The sequence below is a fragment of the Eleutherodactylus coqui genome, chromosome 1 (assembly GCF_035609145.1).
Source record: "Eleutherodactylus coqui strain aEleCoq1 chromosome 1, aEleCoq1.hap1, whole genome shotgun sequence".
NCBI lineage: Eukaryota > Metazoa > Chordata > Amphibia > Anura > Eleutherodactylidae > Eleutherodactylus > Eleutherodactylus coqui.
This window is the reverse complement of record NC_089837.1, coordinates 124,880,217-124,908,176: the sequence shown is the minus strand read 5'-3', so window position 1 is coordinate 124,908,176 and position 27,960 is coordinate 124,880,217.

Genomic DNA, 27,960 nt, shown 5'->3' with positions numbered 1-27,960 from the left:
TTACAAAATCATCTCATGGATAGCATATCTGGTTTCTGCAATAGTCACAACCAGAGGTCTCCTCGAATGGTCTTCATCATTGGTGTTGAAGTGGCTGGTTCTAAATTTGATAAACCAATTTCTCAATGTGGAGTACTAAGGGGCCACTTGTTGCGTAATGTTTGCACCATGTCACTGTGAATGTCTTTGGTTGATATCCCTTCCAGAACTTTATCACTGCCCTACTCTCCTTTGCAGTGAAATCTGCTACACTCCACTATGTTATTTTCAAACCTGCGTGACATAAAAATGGTGCAAGAGATCATGCCAAAATCTGCTTAAAGTATTGCAAGCTCAGCTTTCAAATTATATAATTTTCATTAATGTGAAAACAAACAAAGTTTGAAAAGCCAAGGACCTATTAGTACCCCCTCATAGTTAGGGCTCATTTACACGAGCATATATCAGCTGGCGTGTGATGCACAGGGCGGCGTATATGCCGTCGGGCAGAGAAAGACAGCTTAGCTGTCTTCCCTTTCCCTCCCCTCTCGCTGGTTCTCTGCAAGGGGAGGAGGCGGGACGGGGCGGGGCGGGATCTAGTGTGCTGAGCTCCTACCCCTTTCTGATGTTTGCAATTGGAGGGATGGGGGAGGGGCTTAGCTTCACCCCCGTCCCACCGCTCCCATTGCACATAGCGTCAAGGGGCAGAGAGGAGAAGAAAGGGGGAAGGAGTTTAGCAGTCACACTGCTAAACTGATAAACTCCCTCTCACCTCCCTTCTCTGACAGCTGTCATTGGCTCCCATAAGAGTCAATGCAGCTGCCTCCATCGCCAATATAAAAGCGCCCGACTGGGCGCTTTTACGCTGCGGAGATACACCCCTGTGCACTGATGCATTGTAAACCAATGCATCAAAGGGGCAGCGTATATCGGCCGGGTCGTGAAAACCCCGCCCATATACGCCCGTGTAAATAAGCCCTTATACTGAGATTTTACACAGTTATATCATAATAATGTCTTTATAAACATTTAATATTACATTGTTAGGCCAGGCTCACAAGTACAGACCAGATTTCGCATGCGGAAGGACACAACGGATTCCAGGTGATCCCAGGCGGTGACCCTGCCTACCTGAATTTTCTGTATTGCATATGACAGTGGCGGCTCACCGTCGGTCATGCACAGTCCAATGTGTCTGTTTCAATTTCCCCCGCCGCTACTTAGCAACAGCCAATACGCAATGTTGAAGTCAATGGAGGCTACCCATGCGGAATCTGTGGCAAAATCGAGGATGTTGTGATTTTTTACCTACGCTCTCGGAATACGCAATTAGTGTCCACGAGTGTGAGTGTAAAAGAGATTTAACATGCTTTTCAATGCCCATGTTTTGTCACGGATCCTCTGCACAGATGCCGATCTCGAATTCCGCAATTGGAATCCGCCCGTGTGAGCCAGGCCTTATTGTATAAATCCATAAAAAAGCTCTCCTAGGGTATCTAAGCCAGACACTGTTGGCAGCAGCCACACCTGCTGTTACTGAGCTTATGAATGAAAAAGCCAAAGTGTCAATGACTTTCTGGCAGCGTGTCAGATCGCACTAGAAAGCAGATGAGGAAGCAAGTCACTTCTGCATCATTCTTCTCCTTGTTTTACCCAAACATATGCTGTGTTAATTAGATTATGGCTGTCTGTAAAATGTATACATACAGCATGTTACAGACTGTACCAATATCATCCAAAGAAAGGATGTGTTTCAGAAGTATTAACAGATGTTTCTCACTATTGCAAATGCTAAATGCCTTAAAGTGAATGCTGAGCTTTTTCCCGGCATTCTATAAAGAAGCGTGTTGGAAAATACCTGAAAAAAAATGCCATAGCTACAGCATGCTGCAATTTGAAAAAAATAACAACGCCATGAACTCAAAAGAAAAAGCACGGTTGGTACTGCGATTAATATTTTCCTGTTGCCTTACAACTAATATCTGGCTGCAGTGTTTTTCTCAGATTAAGGGGTGAAAAATGCACCAAAAATGTTATATGTGAAACCGCCCTGAGATGGACATGATCAAGGCAGGTCTCCATTTACTGAAATCAAGCAACGATTTTTTGAAAAGCTGATCACAGCTGAAGATGCACAGTGCTCAGCCGAGTCCTTCTGTACCCCCTTCATTACACTGGTAGTTGGGGGGTCTAAGCACCCTGACTCCACATATCAACATTGTGTGGTGCAGAAGGCGGCGTATACGCTGTTGGGTGGGGGGGGGGGGGGAGACAGCTTAGCAGAGCTAAACTGTCTTCCTCTTCTGGGCTCTCTGCAAGGGGAGGAGGCGGGGCGGGAGCTAGTGTGCTGAGCTCCCGCCCCTCTCCGCTGTTTGCAATGGGAGTGGTGAGGCTTAGCTCCGCCCCATTCCGCCCCATTCCGCCCCAAACAACGTCAAGGAGAAGAGAGGAGCAGCTAGCAAAGGTTTTGTTATGTGGCTGAGAAAATCACATTTTCACTATTGGGATTCTCATGCGTTAATACTACGTGCAAGAAGATATAGAACTTGCCCTATCTTTCTCGCATGTAGTTTTTCTATAAAGATAGGGCAGGCCCTATCTTCCTTCTTTTTCTTTCAAACTTGCACCCAATAGTGCGGAGTTTGAATAGTCCAACCCCCCCTCCCCAAAACAGTTGATGCGTGAATACACTCTGTAGCAGCGAGCGTATTAGCGCATGCACCCATCTGCTTTTGCCCTAAGACAAGATTTCATATTTCTTCTCTCACTGGCATCCAATAACAGTTTTGATTACCACAGTCATCCGCAACAACCACACACGTGCCATGCGATCCTGCCCTAAGGTGGGTTTCCAGGAGATTACAAAGCTGATACTTTTGATGCAATTATTAAGCACATTCATCTTTATGAACAAGAATAAATATATCAAGTGAGAAAAAAACTGCTTCTAGCTAAACCTTATTGAAGTGCTGCTGCCCTCCACATCCTACAAGTAAATGTATTACTGTAATATCGGTTTTCTTCCTCTTTATTAATATCAAACAAACCCTTTCAGCTCTTGTATGTAAGACTTCTTCTGAATGAAAGGAAATGGACTGTTATGGTTAGATGGTCCGCATGAGCTCTTATCGCCTGCTATTTATGTACAGTAGTACTGAAGGACAAGACATTTTCCAGCAGAGTCAAGGTGAGAGTACTTTTACACGTAGCGATAATTGTTCGCCCCAACAGTCAGTTTAAACACAAAGATAAACAGTTTATTTTTTTTTAACAGGATTGTTCAGTCATTCAGTTCGCTGCACCAGTGAATGAGAATGACCGAAGATTGATTTTTAACCCTTTAAGGACCAAGCGCTGTAAATTTACAACCTTTGGCCCTGGGCTTATTCACAGCTAAGTTCTACCATGTCCCATCCCTCCCATTGCAAATAGTGGCGAGGGGCGGAGAGAGGGCAGGAGCGTGAGAACCCAGACGATATACTGATGTGTGAATAAGCCCGTATTCTGGGATTAAAGCCTCTTCTCCTGCAATCAAGCAGGAGCAGGTCGGGGTTTTCAGCTTTTAGTGACAGCTGAGAACCCGGCGGAGAAGGGAGAAGCTGTTTTTAACCCCTTTTGCCTACTCCTTTCCGGGGTACATAGCGCTCAATGAGCACACATATGAATGAAGACTTGCACCCCAAAATGGATACCCCTGTTTGTCCTGTGTTCGGAAACATACCCATTGTGGCCCTGTCTATATGCACAACAGACCAAACTGAAAGGAGCATTAAACTTCAACTTCAACTTTGAACTTTTACGTGATCGCCATTATCCATTGGATAACGGCGATCACATGACCGGAGACCGCTCACCATGGCCCTCAGTCACTGCTTCAGGCTCTTGGCTAGCTTTAGTAGCCAGGAGCAAGGAGATTTTACATTTTCCGGGCCCTCCCCAGCTTCTACGTTTACATCCACAATTTTGCCGACGGTCGCATACGCTGAAGTTGGGGAAAGGTCCACGGATAAAGATCCCATTGGGGACATCGACGCAGGCCTTAGGAAAGTAATTTCACCTCCCTCATAGTTCGGATCCGTGATGTGAGGTGAAATTTTAACTTTTTTTAACTTTTATCCATTGGATAGCGGTGATTAGTAACCAGGGACTGCGTACCGCGGCCCCCCCCGGGAAATCTCTAGGCTTTTGCATATGCCATTTTGGCAACGGACATGTGCACAGAAGCCGGGGTAAGGTCCAGGGATAAATCCGGGGGCCTTAGGTACGTAATTTCATCCTCCCTCGCGGATATGATCCATGAGGGGGGGGTGAAACTTTTTTTTTTTTTTAAACTTTAAATGATAACTGATATCCATTAGATAACAGCAATCATGTGACCCGTGATATCTCTCTGCTCCCGGCTACACATGCTACCCGGGAGCAGAGGGATTTTAAATTTTGCAGGGCACAACCCTTTTGTGCATGTGCCTGATGTATGACGTCCGGCGCGCATGAGCAGAAAATGACGTCACGTCCTGGAAGGACTATTGCAATGCCTCATATCTGCTGAACCTGGGACTGGACAGTCAACTACTGTGTATGGGGACTCCTGACTCTCCCTAGACAAGAAATCTCTAGGAAGATACAGACCGGACAATTGGATTTCAGCTACCCGATTCTGTTGTTTTCTCAAAATAATCATATTGAAGATTAGCACTAGAATTGCTAGAATATTTTGTAATTTAAGGCCCATTTACACGTAACAATTATCGCTCAAAATTCATTCAAACGTCCGAAAATAAGCGATAATCGTTACATGTAAATGCGGGCATTGTGCACATTGAACGATGATTTTAAGGTGAACTTAAAATCCATTATTCAGCTACTGATAGATAAAACACATTTACCTCTCAATAGACTACTGTTCTCTCCACAGGAGACGGCAGATAACAATGTAATCTGACGTTAGCCGTGAGGAAAACAATGGAATGTTCCGGCAGCTGTTTGCACAGCTGGGCATGTGATTAATCATTTGCTGGGCTCTGCAAACAGCTCCTGGAAGCTCTTTTACATGCAAATGAAGATGATAAAGTGTTTATGGCTATTAACACTTTATGCAAATAGATTGCTAAATCTTTCAATCATTTGAAAGACTATCTTTGCATGTAAAGGGGCCTTTTAATGAACAATAAATACAGTAATAATGTAATAATCTAAGTAGCAGTTATTGAAATTCTTTTATATAATATGACATTTTGTTTCATAGTAAAATCCCAATAAAGATCACTAGGATCATTTCCTCCACAGTCATAGAAGGGGTATTTTAATCTAAACACATAGATTGCATACAGGGGATAGGAGGGATGTATACGATCAATTCTTATTCATAGAATGTCATGAAAATAATTTTGGGGGAAAAAAAGGGAATCCAGTGATTCTGGTTGGAACTGCCATGGCAAAGTCATTGAACCATATAACATATCAGTCTAAACACAGGCACTAATGATAGCAGTCTGTGAATACTGTGCCAGCAGATCAAGGCAGGCAGGAATCACAGTCTTTAGAACCATAGTGATTACTCAGCCATTTGGCCGATTTCCAAAGAAGTCATTGGGAAGCATCAATGAAATCAAATGTAGCATGAAAGCTTGGATGGTAGTTTGAGCGTCTTGGCTGAGCTGGATAACACAAGTGAAAGAGTTTGGAGTCCAGCAAAGCTTAGGACAAGATATGAGACTGTATAAAGGTGACCGAGTTGTGGATAGGTTTTGGTCTGTTGTCTTTCCTGCAGTATCAGAAAATGTAAGTAAATTGGGATCTACTTGATACTTTACAGTAAGCTGGAGATAGGCAAGTCAAGAAAGTGAATAAAAGTAGTTATAATGCCAACCAGCAGAGTAATATAAACAGTATCTGATGCTAAAGCTAATGCTATTATTATTAATCTGTTGCTGTATTTTATTATTATCCCCATCATAAGTATTATTATGCGCTTGAAGGTTTCCCTTACTCTGCGAGTAAAATAAGCAGCCGCTCAATGAAAATGAAATGCTTAAAGCATCTTTTCAATGGTTAATAGGTCTGAAAGCTTTAGGTTAACTGTAAGCGGTTTCGTTCTTGCAGTTACATTCTTGACGTTCTTCTATCAGAACCTGAAATGCATACACCAGTATTATCTGTGTGTGAGTCACAGTAAGACAGGAAATCTCAAGCAGACCCACCCTTCCTTCCTGAAAGTCAATTGCAAAATTCTAGGCAAGTGTGGCCAAATGACTGAATAGCCAAATGACTCGGAGCAAACAATGCAGACTGATCAATCTATTCAGTCCATTTCCAGAAAAAGGATTTATGACAATTACGTCTAAACAATGAGAAGCAAGTATTTATACTATTACCACTGGAATATTGTGAAGATTACTAATAAAGAAAACATCTTCTCTCTGTAGGTTCCACTTCAGATTTGGGCTGACCAAAATGCTGCTGTGTGAAAATGGCCTATGCGAACAATTCACTGCACTTCTATGGCAATTGCTATAATGAACCCAAGATTTGAATTCATAATATGTAGAACAGCTCCCTGTGTATTCGCTAAGTATTAGTTTGTAAATCGTATGCTATGTTTGAAGATCTCACAGAATTATATTTTTTCTCAAAGAAACATGCCCAAAAAGAGCACAGACAAATGCATTTTGACAGTGAGTTTTCTCGTAAAAACTGATGAAATGAAAGAAATGCTGATTCATAAAGTAAAGTTATTGTCATTTACTTATTTGCATTCCTAAATGACTTTTAAGTTGGGATGGGTATGGTTTCTGCTTAGGGAGAGCATCTTATAAGGAGATGCAAGCTCCTCTGGGAAATCTATGCAAATGGAAAGATGGAACAATACCTCTACAGCACCACCTATTGGAAGGCAGCATTCCTGCAAGTCAATGTCAGACCTTTTAACAAGCTTTGTAACAATGACAGGAATATAAGCCAAAGCCAGAGTTTTCTCCATAAGGAAAAGATAAACCATATACAGACTGTTTTGTAGTTTTTTTCCCCATCATCACTGTGCAGTAGGTTGATAGCTTGGCAAGATGACAGGCCTATGACATAGGTAGGGAACTAGTAAGGAGACTTAGGGTGAATGCACACTGACGGAAATTCTACGGCGAGATTTCGCCCGTGCACACTGCCATAGGGTTGCATTGGTTTATGCAATCCTATGCAGACAGCCATGATTTGACCGTGTGAAAAATCGCGCGGTAAACAAATTGTGGCATCTCCTATTTCTGTGCGAGCCTCGCAATGGCCCGTCAGAAATGTCACCAGTGATGCGCCGGCTCTGCTCTGCGCATGTGCGCCAGCCGCACATAGCAGAGCAGAGCAAGACGACGGGAGGAGGTGAGCCGCGGGTCACTGCAGGGGCACGAGTCGCATCCCACTGCGAGAATTCTCACAGCGGGATCCGACCCGGCCATCTGCATTCACCATTATAAGGAAAAACTATACCTTTCACCACCTACATCATATGCCTCTTACCTAGCCCAGCCAACAAGCTATTACACACTGTTGAGGGGCAACCCCACTTCCCTCCCTTCCCCCCCCCCCCCCCCCCAAACGTCTGTCTGTACATGGTTTGTCTTTTCCTTCTGGAGAAGACTCTAGCTTTGGCTTATATTCCCAGTCATGGTTACCAGGTCAGAGATTGACTTGCAAGAATTCTGCCTTCCAATAGGAGGTGCTGTAGAAGCTTTTGTTCCATTTTCTCATTTGTATAAAGTTCCCAGAGGAGCATGCATGGTCTTATAAGGCTCCTCACTAGGTTCTCTCCCTAAGAAGAGATCATACCCTTCCCAACCTACATCATAAGCCTCTCACCTAGCCAAGCCAGCCACCTAATACACACTAACGAGGGGCAACAACCCTGAAACAATCTGTCTGTGCATGGTTTATCTTTTCCTTCTGAAAAATACTCTGGCTTTGGCTTATATTTCCAGTCATTATTACAATGCCTGTTAGAAGGTCTGACATCGATTTGCAAGACTACCGCCTTCCCATAGGTGGTGCTGTAGAGGCATTGTTCTATCTTTCCATTTGCATAAATTACTTTTACTTGCTCAGAAAGACTAAACTGCTATGGTATTGAGACAAGGGAGTGTAGAGAACTTGTTTACTAGCTCCTTGGGAATGAGCAAATGTGCACTGTTGGAAGATCTTGAGGAATGGATTTGGCTATCGCTGATATAGATTGAGCTTTATCATTTTACTTGGAAAATAATCAATTATTTATTTGTAACCTATTCATCATGTGTGCAACTTTTATGGCATATTCACGACTCCTTTTGTGGATCTGCTACAATTATCTGCAGCAGGAACAGGAGACCGAGCCTTGGAATTCTGCCATGGATTTGCATACAGATCCACATGCAAATTCAGCCCTATTCAATGGCCACCTCAAGTGGCTTCCCTGTCAAGAACTGACATGTCAATTCTTTTTTTCCACAAAACAAATTTACAATCTGCACATAGACAAATCTGTGCTATATAAACTATGACGTGGATTACTATTGAACTCCATGGGAGATAAAAGTGGGGTGGATTCTGATGTGGAATCGGCACCAATAAAACACTGTGTGAACAACGCTGTAGTGTTCAAATGCAGTAACATTCTTTAAGCATGGTTTCAGGGAACTTTCGGGTTCAACCTATAGGTCTTAGGAGTTCATCCTAAATTGAAAATGAGTAGTGATGCACAATATGGGGGTTGGGAATGGCATCTGTGCCATCTTTGTAACTGTGATACCCAAATATCAATTGCTGCATTTAACTTCCTCCTCACTTGCGTAGCTACTGTGCCAATTATCCACATAGCTGGTTCTACAGTGAGATACATAGAAAAAAAAAGTTGTCTCAGGCCTCCATCATGACACCTCGCAAGCCGAACAGACTATAGAAACAGCCAAACACTTGAGATAAATTGAGCTGAATGCCCAATCCCCGGACAGCTATTGCTCCCTACTTCCCCATAAATCATGCACACTTGCACAACATATGTGAGGATGGTTATTTCAGTGGGGAGCAGAGAATAAGGCCACCCTCACACATGAACGCTGCACGGTGCTGCCATTTAAATCGCAGCGCTTTGCCGCATTTTACTTTCGTTTTCATTGATAAGCAGTGCTAAACGCTCAAAAATAGAACAGACACTGCGCAAAAATCACGGCGCTGAAAAGCACAGCGCTAAATGCTCAAAAAACCATCTGTGTGAGAGAGGCCAAGGGGTACCCATAAAGCTTAACCAATCATCAGCCGACTGCTATTTCTCCTTGATCCCCTATACACATGAAATCCTTCTTTCTGCTTGACATCATATATGAAGATAAAGTTAAGTGGCTCATTAGATAAGGTAGAGAGTCATCCAGCCCTGGCAATGTCGGTGTGCTTGGAGGACTAAACACCAAGGCTAACTTCACACGGGCTAGCGTGATATCGGGCTGTGAATCATGGCCCAATTTCACGGTAAGCAACATGCAATTTTGCCGTGGATGCCTTGCACCACATCGGGGAAGACGCGATCTTCAGTCCCGGGGGAGGATAGCGGAGGTTCTCCCATTGTTTTCAATGGAGAAACCTTGCATCGCGTGGTGAGATGTTGCCGTCGGCCCCATTGAAAACAATTGAAGATGATTGCATCTTCCAGATAGGACGTGCTGTGTTTTGTTTCCCGTATCTCGATGAGGGAAAACATTGCTCATGTGTATGACCCTCAAAACACATTGCTCATGTGTATGACCCTCAAAACACATTGCTCATGTGTATGACCCTCAAAAGAATGGGGTTCAGATTTTCTCGCCCATGTGAAGCCGGCCTAAGGGTCCATTTACACCAAATGATTTATTGTTTGAACAATCTCAGAGTTCGTTAACTCGGGCAGCCAGGCAGATACAACATTGGCTTGTTCAAACAAGAAATTGTTCAGCCGCTCACATTGTATAAGTGACTGAAAACGACTGAATGGTCGATATTTAAACTGATTAGTGATCGAGCCAATGATGATTTTTCTGTCGGCATAAAATGAACAAAAAGTGAACAATTTACCATTCGTTACTTGATCGTTAGCTGCATTTACAGTGAACGATTAGCCTTCATTTTCGCTCATATGAATGATGTTTTCTTTGAACGATAACACTGGGAAACGAAAAAAATATTTTTCTCTTACTGCCTGGAATTTTTGATCCCATTCTGGGTATTTTTGTGCCGCTGGTTCCAGTAATCTAATCCTTTTCTTTGTAGGAGCTCTAGTTTTTGAGAAAATGCTGATATTAATTATTATGACTTTCTTTTTGCAAAATAATTTGTTTACTTTTGGTTTATACATCCTTGATTTTGCTGATGTTCTTATATATTTTGTTTCCATTACAGAGATAGATATGGCTACGTTGAGAATAAAATGTGTCCATCAACCTGATGTTTCTTGTTTCATTTGTGGGGACTACACAGACCCTCAGCAGAGACAAGCTATAACCGACTTTGTGAAAAGAGCTTATTTAGCTTACTTCACAGTGAGGCTGGGGGACCAAGACAAGCCTTGGGCACCACATATTGCATGTAAAACATGTTCAGAGCTCCTGCGATAATAGTGGAATGGGAAAAGGATATGCATGAAATTTGGTACACCAAGGGTATGGCGCGAGTAGAGCAACCATAGCAATGACTGTTACTTTTGTTTGGTGAATATGAAGGGCATCAATGGGAAAAACCAGAATGAGTGGACATATCCGGATTTAGCCTCCGCTAAATGCCCTGAAGATATACCTGCCCCAACATGTAGCAGTCTTGCAGAGCTCTCCGAAGAAATTGATGAACTGGCTGGTGAGAGAGAAAGCTATGCTCTGCAACATGACAGCGATTTTGAAGGACCTTCATGGGCTGCAGCGACCTCATAAGAGACCTAAATCTACCAAAGAAAGCATCTGAATTGTTTGCTTCCCGGCTGGAGAAAAAAGTTTAGTGTTACCAGGAACTAAAATCACAGTATACCGCAACAGGAAAGAAGAGTTTCTGCCATTCTTCACAAAAGAAAATGATTTTGCTTTCTGTAACAACGTGCAAGGGGTACTCGTGAAACTGAATGTGAGCGAACACACACCAAGCGAATAGTGAACATCACATCTAAGGAAATCACAGAGACAAGGGTTCAGTGATGTGTCGCAACACACAGAGAGAAACTGTTCGCCCAAGTAAGGGCTCATGTCCACAGGCAGGTTTGAATTCTGGGATCCGTATGGGGCACCTGCACGTATGATCTGGAGTTCAAGCCGCCCATAGACAATTAATGGCACCTGCAACTTAATTAAACCATGTGGGTTTGTTTTCCGGACAATGCTGCGTTGTGCTGCGGTTCCTGCAGGGACGGCTTCCATTGAAGTCAATGGAAGCCGCCAAATCTGCGGAACACCCGGAACTGTCACTCCGGGTGTGCTGCGGGTCCCGCGGGAAAACTGGAGATTTAAACAAAAAAAATCTCCACTGTTCATTGTGCAGGGAGCATGCTGGCCAGCGCGCCCACTCACATGCTGGCGCCCCACTCACATGCACAGAGGAGATGCTGAATGACCCGCACGCATCCGGTCTGGCAAGTAATGTCCTAATGCCGCGGGCACGGTGGGACCCCACGACGGGGCTCTCGCCCAAGGAACCCGACCCCTAAATGATGACACGCTTTGCTCATTTGCTTGGGTGCTCAGTAGAGATGAGCAAGCATACTCGTCCGAGCTTGATGCTCGTTCGAGTATTAGGGTGCTCGAGATGCTCGTTACTCGAGACGAGCACCACGTGGTACTCGTCTCGATTAAACGAGCACTGACCATTGAATTCAATGGAGCCGGCAATACAGCCGGCTCTATTGAAAGCAATGGGCTGCCGGCGAGCGCGGGATGAATTTTCGGGAAGGGCTTAAAAATATAAGCCCTTACCTGAAAATCATCCTAAAATGTGTAAAAAAAAAAAAAAAAATTTATACTCATCTTTCCGCTGCAGCCGGAGTTCAGCCGTGTCTGGCTGGCAGTTCTCCTGAACTGCTGTGAGTAGTATTCAGCAGCCGGGGATTTAAAATCCCCACCTGCTGAATGAGCTGCCTCTGATTGGTCACAGCCTCACCAATCAGAGGTAGCTCTCACTCCCACCCATTCATGAATTTATGAATGACAGCTGAGAGCTGCCCCTGTTTGGTCCCTGCACTGAGCCAATCAGAGGCAGCACTCACTCACCCATTCATGAATGGGTGGGAGTGAGAGCTGCCTCTGATTGGTGAGGCTGTGACCAATCAGAGGCAGCTCATTCAGCAGGTGGGGATATTAAATCCCCGGCTGCTGAATACTACTCACAGCAGTTCAGGAGCATTGCCGGCCAGACGCGGCTGAACTCCGTCTGCAGCGGAAAGGTGAGTATAAATTTTTTTTTTGGTTTTTACACATTTTAGGATGATTTTCAGGTAAGGGCTTATATTTTTAAGCCCTTCCCAAAAATTCATCCCGCGCTCGCTGGCAGCCCATTGCTTTCAAAGGAGCCGGCTGTATTGCCGGCTCCATTGAATTCAATGGGCTAACATCGTTCTTCTCTGCCACAGCTGTTGCAGCTGTGGCAGAGGAGAACGATCTTTATGCTGACAGTGCGGGGGGGGGGGGGGGTCTCACTCTTGCCACTATTGTGGCTTAATAGTGAGACCTCTGAGCCTGAAATGCAGCCCTGCACGTTGCTCCTCGCCTGCCCTATCCATTTCTGTGTTTTTTGCTAAGATTTTCACAAATGAAAACCTTAGCGGAGCACCAGTCATATACAAAAATGCTCGAGTCGCCCATTGACTTCAATGGGGTTCGTTACTCGAAACGAACTCTCGAGCATCACTGAAAGTTCGACTCGAGTAATGAGCACTCGAGCATTTTGGTGCTCGCTCATCTCTAGTGCTCAGTTTAAACACAAGGATAGATTGTTTATTTATTTTAGGTTTTTAACAGGATCGTTCAGTTCATTTTACTAGTGAGTGAGAATGACTGAAGCATTGGTGCTTAAACTGACCATTAGCAAACAAGCCAACAACGATTTTAATGCTTGCATAAAATAATTGATGAAGAATAAGCGAACTTATCGTGTTTACACTGAAAAATTATACTAGCGATTTTTAAACTATAATCATTCCATGTGAAAACACCCTAAGGGTGCCCACCCACTAGCGTTTTTTTACTGCGAAATTCGCAGCGTTTTTTTTTTTTCTGCAGGGGTCTTTGGACTATGGGACATGCAAAGCTAAAATCGCGATTGCGCAAAATCGCGATATCGCGGTAAATCGCGATTTTGCGCGATCGCGATTTTTATATTACAAGTCCCATAGACCCCCTGCAGGAAAAAAAAACCTGCGAATTTCGCAGTGAAAAAAAACGCCAGTGGGTGGGCGCCCTTATATGTATGTGGGCCTGAACCTACTGCAACACACTGGTAGCTTCCTTCTGTGGAAACAAAGGATGGGGCATGTTGAGGTTCAGCATGCCCAATCTCTCTTTCTGCTTACATCTGCTATTAGATGACGAAAGGAAGGCATTCCTACACATGTGAATGTTAGTCAGTCCTCCTGAAATTTAGTGGTTTTGGTTAACTTTTATCTCAAATGTATCAGCAGCTTAAAGGGGTGTTTCCATCTGAGCCAAATATTGCTGAGATAGGAATACAGCCCATCCTCTGCAACCATGGGTGGCCGTGAATAAGTAAATAGCCAAACTGGCTGTACCTTGTGATTTCCATGACTCCATGAGAATTAATGAAGCAGCTCAGCACAGCTTAGCTACACTGTTTAATGTAACTCTGCAGTTATAGAAATAGCATACATCACGACTCAACTGCCACAATGGTATAACGGATGTGAGGCGGAAATGAAATTGTGGCACAATGACGGTCCAAGCCACGTTATGATACTTTTTGGGTTGCATGTTTGTCATCCTTTAAGTTTCAACCGTCATTGCTAAAAGGTCAGTGGGAGTCGTATGTTGAGATTCCCTTAGGTGGTTGTGTTTTTCTTGGCTGTCCAAACTACTTGATTGAGGGTTTATATATTCCAGTCCCTACTCTTAGATGTTGTTGATTATTTATTCATCTCGAGTGGTGACGTTGGTTCAGTCCACATTTTCCTTGGTGTTGTCATCCTGAAGTTACATAGCTGATGTGTTTTCTTTTTTATATTGGAGTTGCTTCTGCCATTGCTCCTGCTGCCCACAGTTGTTACCATCTGGTCTTAGATAGTCCTTGTTTTCACCTAGGGTAAGTGCAGGTGGCCCCTAGGTTCCAGCATGCGGCCTTCCCTATCGGATGCAACATTCTATGCTGTTTGGTATCTGCCATTCACTTCTGAGGGGGCTAGTTTGGCTCTTTCCCTGCTCTTGGCCATCACTAGCTGCAGTGGTGAGCTGAGATCAAAGATCCCCATTCTGGAAGTAGGTGCAAGTCCCAGAGGTAGCATCTGCATTTATCAAACACCTATCAATTCCTAGTCATTGTTACAAGGCTTGTATAAAGAGTCTAACATTGACTTGCAGGAATGCTGCCTTCCAATAGGTGGTGCTGCAGAGATATTATTCCATCTCCCTTATATTCAAACATTTATGGCATATCCTGTAGATATGCTACAAAGGTTTGAAATGGGAATACCCTTTCAAGCCCTGGCAGTAGCTGACATAATAATATGATTAACAGATATTATTGCAAAAAATATGCTCATATTGTCAATAATGTGCAAATATGAACAAGAAATTCCATTTCCTTACCTGCATACATTATGTACTTGCTACAAAAATACCGTAAAGCTGTGTAAATAACAAGTGACTTATAGCGAAGCATAACCTTTCGCAATTCATTTTCAGCTAATCTATACAATCTGTTTTCTATAAAGCACTAAAAACAATATAGAACTTTAGCAGGAAAAACAGGGGAGTTCAGCAATCTGCTCCCTGTTCTTTGTCTGAAGGATTACTTCAACAGTTTGGCACCGTGTTTCACTTTATTAAAATACTTCCCTATTTTATTTCCAAGTCAAATCCAAAACATTTGTGATCTCAATTTATTGAAGATGTTAATAAAATTACACCATGTTTCAAAACTGGTAACCTGCCAAGCATCTGTTCTTTATCAGTAGATATTACAGTATTACGTTTTTGTGTTCCTAACCCTCCATCACTTTTTGTAGATTGCATGAAGAATGTGGTAATAATTTCTCATTATACTGTAAATCTCTGGTTACACATCCACTTACTTACTCACCCTGCAGAACCCTGAAAATGTTCAGCCTTCAATGTGTAATTCAATTACCAGTATCAGTTCCTCGTTAATGTTTAGATTAGAGTAGTATGAAGGCCCATTTAGACACAATGATTATCACTCAAAATTCACTCAAAAGCCATCTTTTGAGCAATATAATCGTTGTGTGTAAATGTGTCCATCTTTCACTTTTATGCTGAATGATGAATTTCAGTTCGGCATGAAATCCATCGTTCAGCAGAACAGCTGATAAGACGGACCGCACGCTGTGTTCTGCCTGGGAAGCGCTGATTACAGAAGATTACATTGTCTCAGCTGTCAGCCCCACAGCAGAACAGAGGGAATTTATTCAGAGAACAGCGAGTGGTCTGTTCCCTGAATACAGCTCTCGGCGGCTCACAAGTTACTAATTGGTACCAATAGGCGGTAGTACCAAGTAGTAGTTTATGCAAAATGATCGCTTTTGAGCAATCATATTTGTGTCTAAATGCACCTTGTCAAACTGTTGTCACCTGTTATAGAATTACAAGGTTCACAAGTGGAAAATCCACAGCATTTACAGAACAAGAATTGCGGAAAATCTGCAGTGTAATTTGATCTGAACTGCGGACTTTAAATCTGCAACATGTCAAGTTTAGGACGGCTTCAGACGCAAAATATGCTTGCTCCTGCGCAACGTTTCTGGAAATTAACAAGGGTACTTTGCACACTTACCTGTGCAAAATACTGTGCATATTTGTGCAGGCACTGCTAGTTTACATGGGTGGGGAAATCATCCCCGCCCTGATTTAAATGACTAATAAGACAAAATAAGAGCATGTTATCAGGCTGAGTACAGAGGGGTTTTGGTTTAGGGGATATGGTATGCCTCCCTGAGGAGGTACATTTTTAGGACATGCCTGAAAGAGAGGTATGAATTAAAGAAGCACTCAGTCTGATTGTGTTAGAGGAGTGGAGGGCATGGGTTGGGTGGTGGATAGAGATGAGGGAGGCATTTTAGGATGGAGCAGTGCTATGGAGAGCTTTATGGATGAAGGTGGTGAGTTTAAATTCTGTATTTAACGGCTAGCCAGTGTAGAGACTGGCACAGAGCAGTGGCATCCGAGTAGCGGTCTCCATTAAGTAGGCATTTCTCTACAAAGTTAAGATATGTGTGATGGATGTGCAGCATTTTACAGAGGTTACGTCCAAAGTGATGGTAGTGATCAATTAGACATTTCATAAACACTTGTGATGGCCATCACAAAACCAAACTGTCTCAATATAACTGAAGGCTAGTATCAGCTTAAATTTACATTTGGTGTTTTGGGGTATGTGAATGCTGCAAATATAAATTCATGTCATGTCAATACATGAATATGAATTGTGAATTCACCATCACATAACCCCGAGCTGCTTGTCATTTGTTACACTGCAAGGTCTTCATGAATGCATAACCCTTAAAGGGGTTGTCCCACGAAAGCAAGTGGTGTTAAGCACTTCTGTATGGCCATATTAATGCACTTTGTAATATACATCGTGCATTAAATATTGGCCATACAGAAGTTATACACTTACCCCCTCCGGTGCTGGCGTCCCCGTCTCCATGGCGACGATCAAACGTCTTCTCTGGTCGCACAAACAGTCACGCTTGCTCACAGAGGAATCCTCTTCTTGATAGTTCGGGGCTCACGAGCTGCGTCCTGTCTCCTCCCTCTTCTCCGCATCATCGCGTAGCTCCGCCTCCGTCACGTGGTGCCGATCAGCCAATGAGGTGGCTGTAATCGGCAGTGGAACGCAGACTGGAGAAGAACATCCACGGTGCACCATGGGAGAAGACCCGCAGTGCACCGTAAGAGAAGACCAGCGGCGCCATCTTTGAAAGAAGAATCTTCAAAGCTGCAGAACGGGGATCCAGGTAAGCGAATCTTTAAAAAAAAAAAAAAATAACAAATAGATATGCTTTTACTGTGTACTATGTGGGGGTCTGTGCAAAAAAAAAATAAATTTAGGTTTCGGCGCAGAACAACCCCTTTAACCAAAGAGTGAGCAAGGCAGAAAAGTAATGCAGCAACACATAAATTCTCATGAAGATTCTGCCCCCACTAGTAACCTGATACATGAGTCATTAGTGAAGTCCTGTATCTGGTGGCATCAGGGAGGTTAATGTGTATACTTTTATACCATTACTAAGGACCCTTTTACATGGGCTGATAAATCGTTCAACAGGAATCTGATAGATTATATCGTTCAGTGTAAATGCATGCCATGACCAGACGAACAAGAATATGTTCGCTTCTCGTATGTTCGCTTCCCATGAAAAAGCACAGGAATGATTATCGCTGGGACGATCTGTTAGGCATCTGCACCCAACAGGTTGTCCCATATAAAAGGGCCCCAAGTTTAGACTTTTATTGTTTGAACGAGCAAGTGACGTCATCGCTAGCCCAAGCTCTCGTTTTACACAGGCAGATACATCGCTGGCTCCAATTAAATCAATAGGCGATGCGAGGGCACGCCAAAAGACAGGACGTATTGTGATTTGTTTCCCACATCACGGTGCGATGTGGGGAAAAAAATTGCTCATGTGTATGACCCCTTTCAAAAGAATGGGGTTCATATTCGTGTGAGATTTGTGTATCTCATATCTCACCCATGTGAAGCTGGCCTAAGGCTAATCTCACACTGGCAAACGCGATATTGGGCCGTGAATCATGGCTTCATATCATGCTCCTCGCCAGGTGAATTCCCCATGGATGTGAAACGTTATTACACGGTCCGGCATCACTACAGGGATGGAGCGACCCTCCGTCGTGGCTATTAACTGCAGAGTTTCTCTCATTGTTTTCAATTAGAGAGCTTGCATCGCGTGCACCTAGCACATGGAGCAATGCTCCCACCAGCCCAATTGAACTCCATGGGGTTGCGTAGCGAGAGCATACAAAAAGATAGAACTGGTACGATTTGTTTCCTGCATCACGGTGCTATGCAGAAAAATATAGCTCATCTGTATGACCCCCACTCAAAAGAATGGGATTCATTTTCATGCAAGATTTTCTCACCTGTGTGAAGGCAGTCTTAGGCAAATTGGCTTCTACCTCATGGAGGTTTTTTTTTTTTCTTAACCTTTCTCTGTATCAACAATGCAGGATATACTGTACGTTTGTTTACAGCCTTGCACACTATGGAATATATTATCCAAGACTAGTGTTTTACACGCTGGTCTTAGATAAGTGATGACAGATTAAAGGTTCACTTACACGCAAAGATAATCTTTCAAACAATTGAAAGTAATAGTGATTTTTTTTTTTTCATAAAGTGTTAATGTCCATTAATGCTTTATCATTTTCATTTGTATATAAAAGGGCCTCCAGCAGCTGTTTGCAGAGCCCAGTCTGTGTTTAAAAACACACCCAGGTGTGCACACAGCTGTATTGTTCTCCTTGGGGCTGGTTGCAGAATACAATGTAATCTCTCGACTCCCGTGGAGAATACAGCATGAGGTCTGTTGTGAGATACTTTATCTCTCTGCAGCTGAAGGATGGTTTTTAAGTTCACCTTAAAATCATTGTTCAGACAAAAAGTGCACAATGCCTGCATTTACATGTACCGATTACCGCTCATTTGCAGTCGTTTGGACTAATTTTGATCAATAATTGTTGCATGTAAATGGGCCTTAAAATGTGTAGAATGTAATAAGAAGTGCAAGCCTCTTATTACATTTGTGCATTGTGGGCTGGCCAAGCACCACTTACTGCAATCTATGGCAGGTTTCACCTGCCACTGATTCCTGCTGTAATTTACGCCACTTTCTGGAATAAATCATAGTGAATTTGACAGGTGACAGGTGGTCCTTCGCTCTCCCACCAAGCCATGTCCACATTTTACAAAGGTGGTGAGGGCAACGGAAAAGCTGAAATGTCACAAGTTTTTTCGCGAATGGAATTTGCATAAAAATTTGCAATTTTTTTTTACGCCATAATTCTGTTGTAAAGCTGTCTATAATAATAATCTTTATTTGTATAGCGCCAACTTATTCCGCAGCGCTTTCAGGCATGGATAAATGCAAAACAATACAGCAATTGCAACAATTACAATGTGAGGTACATTTGGTTAGACACAAATGGGTTGAGGGTGGTACAGGAGGTGCAGGGGGTGGGGAACACAGGCAATAGGAAATTTCATGTACAGATCATTTATTAGAAGGCAAACAGGGTGGGGCACCATAGGGAGGGGCGAGGGACTAGGTCAGGAGATTTGGTATGCTTCCCTGAAGAGGTCTATGAATGTCTATGAATTCTCCTTTTTTTATTACCATGTTAAGGTAACAATAAACATAACTAATGAAAACTTCCTATTGTGGAATTCAGATCTGTCAGATGTCTTCTGGCATGTATACACCATTGTGAGCAAGTTAGTCACCAAGGTGTGGTGTATGTCAATGATGGAGCTGTAGTAGGAGTTGAAAAAGCAAGCGACCTACTCAAATTAACATCCTCCAGTCTGTAAAGTGTTGTTAACGTAGACATTGGAATCACACTTGTCGAGAAGTCTATGGCGCTTGGTAGACCATAAGGCAATTGTTGTGAAGGATCTGATATTACTTGTCTGATCCTTTTCTCTCTCCCCGGATACATGTAGCTTTAGAATTATCTAGCACCTTATCTCCCCTGAGGTCTCATGTAGATTGGCCCTATTACGGCTCTGTTTGTGATCATTTCTCTGTTATAATCAGTGTGAAAAAGCCCTATTTAGTGTGCTACAACACTGGACTGGGTAGGGCATGCTGTATTTTATAAGTGCTCCACATATTGTTCGTTTAGCCAGAATCTCATAGCTCATGTCTCTATAGGGGCCAACCAAAGTTCAGCCTGTAAACCGTGTCAGCCAGAATTCGTCTTACAAGTTTTATGTGGCGAGTTGGATTGCAAAATATGGGGGCGGGTGGGGATCAAATCCAAATCTTTTGGGGCCCACAAAACTTGTTATGCCTGTGAGCTTAAGAACCCCTGACCTACAGTTTAAAAGTAAATTATGATGAAAACCAGAGTCTTCCATATTAATTCTTACCTTAAAGTCAACAGCAGTTGGGTTGTGTATGCATCCGGTAACAGCTGATCTCCATTATCCTGTCATCATCCTCCAGTCTGCTTACCGTCTCCTGTAATATGGCTTGAAAAAGGCTGTAGAAAACAGACGAAACGTTGTCTCTTCTTATGTGCAACTAATAAAGGATATGGCACTTTTTATGGATTTGTGAGTATTCCACCTTCTTGATGCCCCGGATGCGGTTTGAATCTTGGAAAATATGTGTTGGATTTATGGACTATGGATCTGGGTCCAATCTAAACCTGCATCGCATATGTGATTATTGAAGCCTCCCCTCGCATTTTGAGGTAGGTCTGGGTGCTGCTGTCAACTATTATTGTTTCCTTTCTTTGGTAGCTAATCTGCCCCTTAGAGATGCGGCTAGGCAACCAGTAGTGAAGCTGTACCAGGTAGTTTTTGCAAACTATTGTAGCTAGTAGTGTCATACCTCCCAACTTTTGAGCAACGAAGAGAGGGACATCTGTAACTAGCCTCTGTAAATTATGACAGGCCACATCCCTTTTACACAAAGCCACGTCCTCTGTATCCCCATAATAGTGCCCTTCAGTGATCCCCTCATAGTAATAGTGACCGACACTAACTAGTATTGATAGGCAATATTGGCCTAAACCTATGGAACCTTCGGCTGGAACTGCAGCCGCTCAGCACTGCTATCTATATGGACTACCCTCCTCTCTAGCTCTGAGAACGCTGTGTCCGGGATTAGAGGTGATGAGTCAGTATACACAGGGGTGCTCACAGTCTGCAGTCCTAGTGTGAGGAATGAAGACAGGGAGACAGAGGATTGTATTCTACTAGGGGTGTCACAAGCTTTCACTTGTAGTCCCAGCCTGGTGGCGGCTGCTGCAGTCCTGATCAGTGTGACTCCTAATCTCTCCCCCCAGCATATGCGTTCCTGCAGGCAGATGCCAGGCAGAGAGGTTAGAGGTCACATTGATTACAGCAGTGGCCGCTGCCACTGGACTAGGACTACAAGTGAGTTAAATGCCTGTATAAGGGAGGGATACACCTCCTGCCAGCAAGGACTGCGGGACAACATCCTAAATCCGGGACTGTCCCGAAGTAGCTTGGACAACTAGGAGGCATGAGTAGTGTGGCTACTATAGTAAAGTGATTACAACCAAGTGCTGTACGTGTTCGATGCTTGGTCTGGGGCTTTAAACCCGCAGTCGAACAGTCTGCTCCTGCAGTCTAACAGGAGAAGACAGACGTGGTCGATACTTCTGCCTTTTTTCTTTTCCAGCCAACATTGCTCTAATGGTTCATTAAGATCGAGCAAAATTGTTCAAATGAACAAAAGTGAATGATATTCATTGAGTTTAAACTGCAAGCCAACGATGAACGAGAATCGAGAGTTTCAGCAGTTATAAAAATCAGCGCCGGGTCGTTCTTGGACAGTTTAAACACTGATCGTTCAGCGTTTCCATAAGGCTGGATTTACACGAACGTATATCGGCTCGGTTTTCACGCCGAGCCGATATACGTCGTCCTCATCTGCAGGGGGGGGGGGTGGGGGGGGGATGGAAGAGCCAGGAGCAGGAACTGAGCTCCCGCCCCCTCTCTGTCTCCTCTCGGCCCCTCTGCATTATTTGCAATGAAAGGAGGCGGGACGGGTGCGGGGCTAAGTTCCGAGAATTAGCCCAGCCCCTGTCTCGCCTCTCCCCATTGCAAATAGTGCAGAGGGGTGAAGAGGAGGCAGAGAGGGGCGGGAGCTCAGTTTCTGCTCCTGGGTCTTCCATCCCCCCCCCCTGCAGATGAGGACGACGTATATCGGCTAGGCGTGAAAACCGAGCCAATATACGTTCGTGTGAATGCACCCTTAGAATGTGAAACACTGAATGACAAGTAAACGAGAACTGACTAATGAGTAAAGTCACGACAGAGGGATGGTTCACCTTGTATATCTGGGGATTATAGATGTCCCATTTACAATGAAAAAGCTGGAAAAAAAAATTACATTGTGACTCTCCCTCAGTGGTCTTTCATAACGTCATTGGAGACATAGATGTTAAAAAAATATATATGCAAAAATAAGTTAAAAAAAATATGAGAAATCCAAATATTGGTAAAAAAAAAAAAGTACAATCTACCACCCAAGCCAACCCAAACTGTTACCTTAGCAGCCTGTAAACAGACTATACAAGTGATATATCAATATAACTAAAACAAAATGTGGAACCCATTAGTACATTTTAGCATAAATGTACAAACTTTACAAATAAAATCTTTTACTTTTTGTATTAATTACCTCTAATAAAACAACAACATTTAAAACAACTTTGTATGTCATGAAAAAAACTATTTTGGTAGCCCAAGAAAAAAAATATAAGGCCGTGAAACCACCATGTGCACAAAAATCGCTAAAAAATGTCTGGTCATTTAGGACCGGAAATCTTTGGCCATTAAGCAGTTAAAATGAACTGATGGCTTTTTTTTTTTTTTTTTTTTTTTTTTTTTAAGGAGCAGCATTATGATGGGGCCAGAATTTGGAAGGGTGTGAATGTAATTGTATTCTAGTTGTACTGTATACATTGCATGTGGCCAGCGCTGATCTTGGTATCCCGCATAGCTCAGCTGTGAACAATGGATCCGGGCCATCAGAATGACAGGGGAGTCATGACTGCTTTATAGGAGATAGTTTGAGATATTAATCACTATGACAAGGCAGCCACATCACTGCCTCCGAGTGGCACACATACAATGTAAATAACACTAATCACTAACCCCGTTACATTTGGTTTGCATGGATGACTTGCTCATAGAGTCTCGCTCCTTGGCACCCACGATCTCTAGAGGCCCATCAAGGTGACTAAAGACTCATTCACACGGGCGTATTTGTGGTATTACACACGTATTTATGTGTGTGATACAAACAGCATAAACCCCATTGATGTGCATTGGGGTATTCAGATGTGCGTATTGTATTATGGGAAAAAAATGGCCGCATGTCCTATTTTGGTCCACAACAATAGAAATTGGCTATTAAAGTCAATGGGATCTCATAAATATGCATGATACATGTGTATTACACATGAAGGCAGAAGAAATTAATTGGACCTTCTTGTTTCTCCTTTTTTACGCACGTGAAAAACGCAATGTATACATATGTAAAAAACCCGCAAGAACAAAACATGCAGTAAATATCCAGTTTCGATGCATGAAAATGCTGCGTATTTCACACACCTGGACTGCATACGCCCAAGTGAATGCGTCAATACATCATAAAATATATACCCTATTGATCCTCTCGGGGAGCCAAGCAGAATAAGCTGGAAGGAATTAAAGAGACTATGTCAACCAAAAAAAAAAAATTGTATTAATTAAAACCAGATAGTGAACCACTTATTTTTCTAATCAGTTTTCATTTTAGTATAGAATTTTTTTATTCTATTGTCTGTACATCACTATGGGGACAGCCATCTTTCCTGAACTACACTTAACAACATTTAGAGAGATGCTTTACAACAACTTTATGGGCCATTCACACAATAGACAAGAGGGGACCCATTGACTTGTAGGAAAGACTGTTTTAAGCAAATTACCTGGGAGTCGGGGAGCAACAGCCAGCTGTGAGTGTTCCATGTCACTCCAGCAGCACAATTCTTTTTCTCCGCCCACAGTTCCAGTGGAGACAAGATACAACAGTACCTTTAACCTGTGGTTCAATCACAGTCATTCATCGAGCACTGGCTGCAATTGGCTAAGCGTCAGCCAATCACAGCCAGCGCTTCCAGAAGGCAGGGATTTTTGAATCCCCAGCCAGAATAGAAGAAGATAATCAGTGCCGGGACTCGGGGAAAAGATGTGGCCAGGCTGACAGCGCTTCTAAAAGTGGAAGGAACCCATAGGAAAGCATGGGCTTCTTACACATGCGATTTGTAGCAACACTACTAAATCGTGCGACTTTGTGGCCCGTGTGAAGGAGGCCTAAATGTGAACCAACGACAAATGAGAATCGTGCGCTTCCCATTCAGTCAGAATAAAAATCAGCACCGGCCCGTGTACTTGACGTGCAATTTAAACACTAATCATTCAGAGATGACTGCTGCAAAACGTTCTCTACAGATATCAGGAAGTGAAAAACTAAAATTAGGCCCTGTGGTTGGTGTGAAAAATGACGCATTATAGATTTTTTTTTTTTTTTTAAATATAGATATTGTGACAAAAAGTTTAAGGGAAAAAAAACTTCAGCAAAATTGATTTGAAGAATGTGTTTAACACAAATATGTGATTTATAGAACAGGTCATTTTCTGATGACACATTCTCTTTAAGATGTAGGGCAATAATACTGTAGCACCGTAGGAGCTCGAAAAATGTCAGTGATGTTAAATACTCTTGTATAAAAAAGACAAAAGTATTACAGAGGTGACACCTTTATTGGCCAACCAGAAAAATTATAAATGAAACCTTTCAACACTACTTAATACCTTTTCATCAGCCTTGCATATTTTGTCTGGTTAGCCAATAAAAAGGATCACCTCGATATTGGAAGGAATTAGAAAACCTCACAGAAAATAACCAAACTGGAATACAACAATTAGTAACGTAATGAAGAATTATTAGGGGGGCCGATAACTTGTATTAAATAAGTGACTAGAAAGGCTCGGCTTTTTGAAAACTTTAAACATATTACGTTACATACACAGCGTTGGCATTTTGATCATTTTAGTATTTTCTATGCTCTAATTACCATGTACAAAAAAGAAAAACAGCTTTCAATGCGTCTTGTCAAAAAGATCCTCTGGTGGGCTCAGGCGCTAACACGATAATTAGCAGAAGACATTCGCATTTTGCAATAATCACTTGTCTATTTCTTATGGGTTGATTCACAAATAACCTATTAGACCTCCCTGGCTCCATCCTGTGTGCACAGTAGATAGTTTGTGATGCAATTAGAAGTGTCCTGCACAGATGGAGGGTGGGTCACGGTAGTTTTCATAATTGCCATCCCTACAGCAACTTGTAAGCATAATTACCCTCCTCCGTTGTCAAACACTCAGTGCAAGATGGTAAGACTTTCCGGGCTGCTTTAAGAATTCGTTGGCCTGCAGGTCATTATGAGAAAGTTTCTGTTACAACAAATGTATGAAGCAGAATATTTGTGTGGGTAGATAGATAAAGTCTGCAGAGGAAGGAAACACCCTTATAAAATAAAGATGGTCTGGCAGATGGTTATCCAATTGTCTTGACACGGTGTGAAGATACGGAATGTTGTTCATCTTAAAGACAGAATTGTTGATGCTTGCGCCAACATTCAGCCAGATGTTTTTGTCAAAAGTCATCATCAGGAATGGGAGAAAAGGATCCCCTTAAGGCATGTACCATCAGTCTATGTGAAAAAATGTCAATCTACGTAGCCCAATAGGCTATACTGGGGCCCTGTGCCATCAGTGAATTAACACAGACTAGTAGTTATTAGGGAATTATAGTACCAGTGTTTCTGGTGGCGCAATGAGTCACACACAGCACTGCTCTGCTACATACATTGTTCATCCCATACAACAGGGTTAGAAGCAGCACAGCACTGGAGATGTAGGACCTGTCATGACATCATCGTCATCTCCACCCCTGATCACATAACAGTGATGTCATCACAGGTCCTGCATCCTTGGGCAGATTATAAACCCCCTGCGGCCTCAGTTGCTATACAATACTAACGAACACCTAGCCGGACATCAGCAATGTGCGTACAGGACCTGTGATGTCACCGTCATATGATCAGGGGCAGAGCATGTAACTCCCTCACTGAGGATGAAGGCCCTTGGATGACCTCACTGGCATGTGATCGGGGCAGAGCATAAGTCACTCACAAACCCAAATCTCACACACACACTGACAAACAGGTCATCATTAGTAGTTTGATAGCACATAGCCCCAAATATGCTGGTGTGTCAGAGACCGAACATGCAAACACAGCGGACAGCATATCGAATACTTACTGTAGACCTTCAGGTCATTCTTCTGGTTTTACATAAAATCACTGTTTTAAGCCAGGCTCATGCGACTTTAACTTGTGGTGTGTTACGCCAGGAGTGGCCCACAGCAAGTACGCAGTGACATGGTGTACTTGCTGTGGGCCACCCATTGCCATGTACCATCTTGGCATGTAGGTGCGTGAAATATGCACCAAGATAGAACTGTACTGACACGGTGGTGTGAGCCCAGGCTTAATGTGAGAGTGAATAACGTTATGGTAACAAAGAAAACCATTATTTTTTTTCTGGTGACATTCCCTACCAGTCTGATGGGTCATACATCTAACTTCCATTTGAAAAACTGAAGTTCAAGTGAAGATGGCCACCATTTTCTTGACGTTAAACCGGGGACGCACGCACCGAGACCTCATTAGCCTAAATACCTTCAAGTCAAGGCCGGTTGGCGCTTTTGAATGACTGCCTGCTTACTGTGAATGGCGGCTGCTAACGTCCATTCCTGCAGCGATGCCAGGGATACCCGCTCCTGTGTAACCGCACTGGATTGAGTATCACTGGGGCAAGTTTCGGCACCGCTTGCCCCACAACTTGTCTCATGTAAAAGGACCAGTTAGAAAAGAGCTCCTCGTTAAAATCCCACTGTTATGTGTTAAACAGGATTTGATTCCTCACGTGTGTGTGTATGTGGAGATGGGTGTGTGCCATGTGTATTGGAAGGGCCTTGAGAACTGGTCCCTCCCTGATCTTTGGTACTTGATACAATCTCTTAGAGTACAGCTCTGAAATAGCAGCTTCCTTTAAAGCCCTGAGCTATTAGCAAACATGCATCCTTCACATGATGCTGGGTCACACGAGTGCACGCTGTGGCTTGTGTATTTGGACAGACATGTGACACCTCTTGTCTCTTCTGAAGAGGGGAGGATGGTGCCCCACCTAAGTAACAAACATCAAGATTAAAAATAACCGCAGCGAACTGAAGCGACCGCACAGCGATTCCTAATTAGATACAGGCAGTATAAATAAAGCAGATTCAGGAGTCAAAACCGTTACTGGCAATACTTAGCAATGCAAACCACTTCTCTCAGGGCTGGGTCACATGGGACGGATGCGGGACTGGGTCCTGTAAATACGCTGCGTATTAACGACACCGAAAATCACAATTACTCGCATATTTCTGCCATTCTTGTGCACGGAGAAGCGCTGCACATTTACACGCCACAAAATTTAAGCATAAAGGCCCATTGATTGGCTTGGCAAAAACACGTTTCCAGCGTATTCGCACTGGTACATTCATCTCGATAGCCTATGTGCGTAATAAGCACCCAAATCGGACATGCTGCTTCCCCACCACCAAATATTGTGTGAAAAAATATTCACGTGAATGAACCCATTAAAATCAGTGTTCTATTCACTGTATTAGGTTTCTGTCCCACGAGTGTAAATCAGACGGCAGTTTTTCGCAGGCGGCTGATATACACTGTAATCTGATGCATTGGATTCCACTGCATCAGATCACATGGCCGTATTTCTGAGACATAAAAGCGTGCGGCCGGCCAATATAGCAACGGGCGTTTTTACGCTGCGCCCAAAAGTTAGTCCTAGAACTATCTTTTGGGCCGGAACACATTAGCCGCTGCATGGGCTCCTGCCGGAGGGTCCCTCTGCTCTCCTCCCCACTAGCTCTCTGCA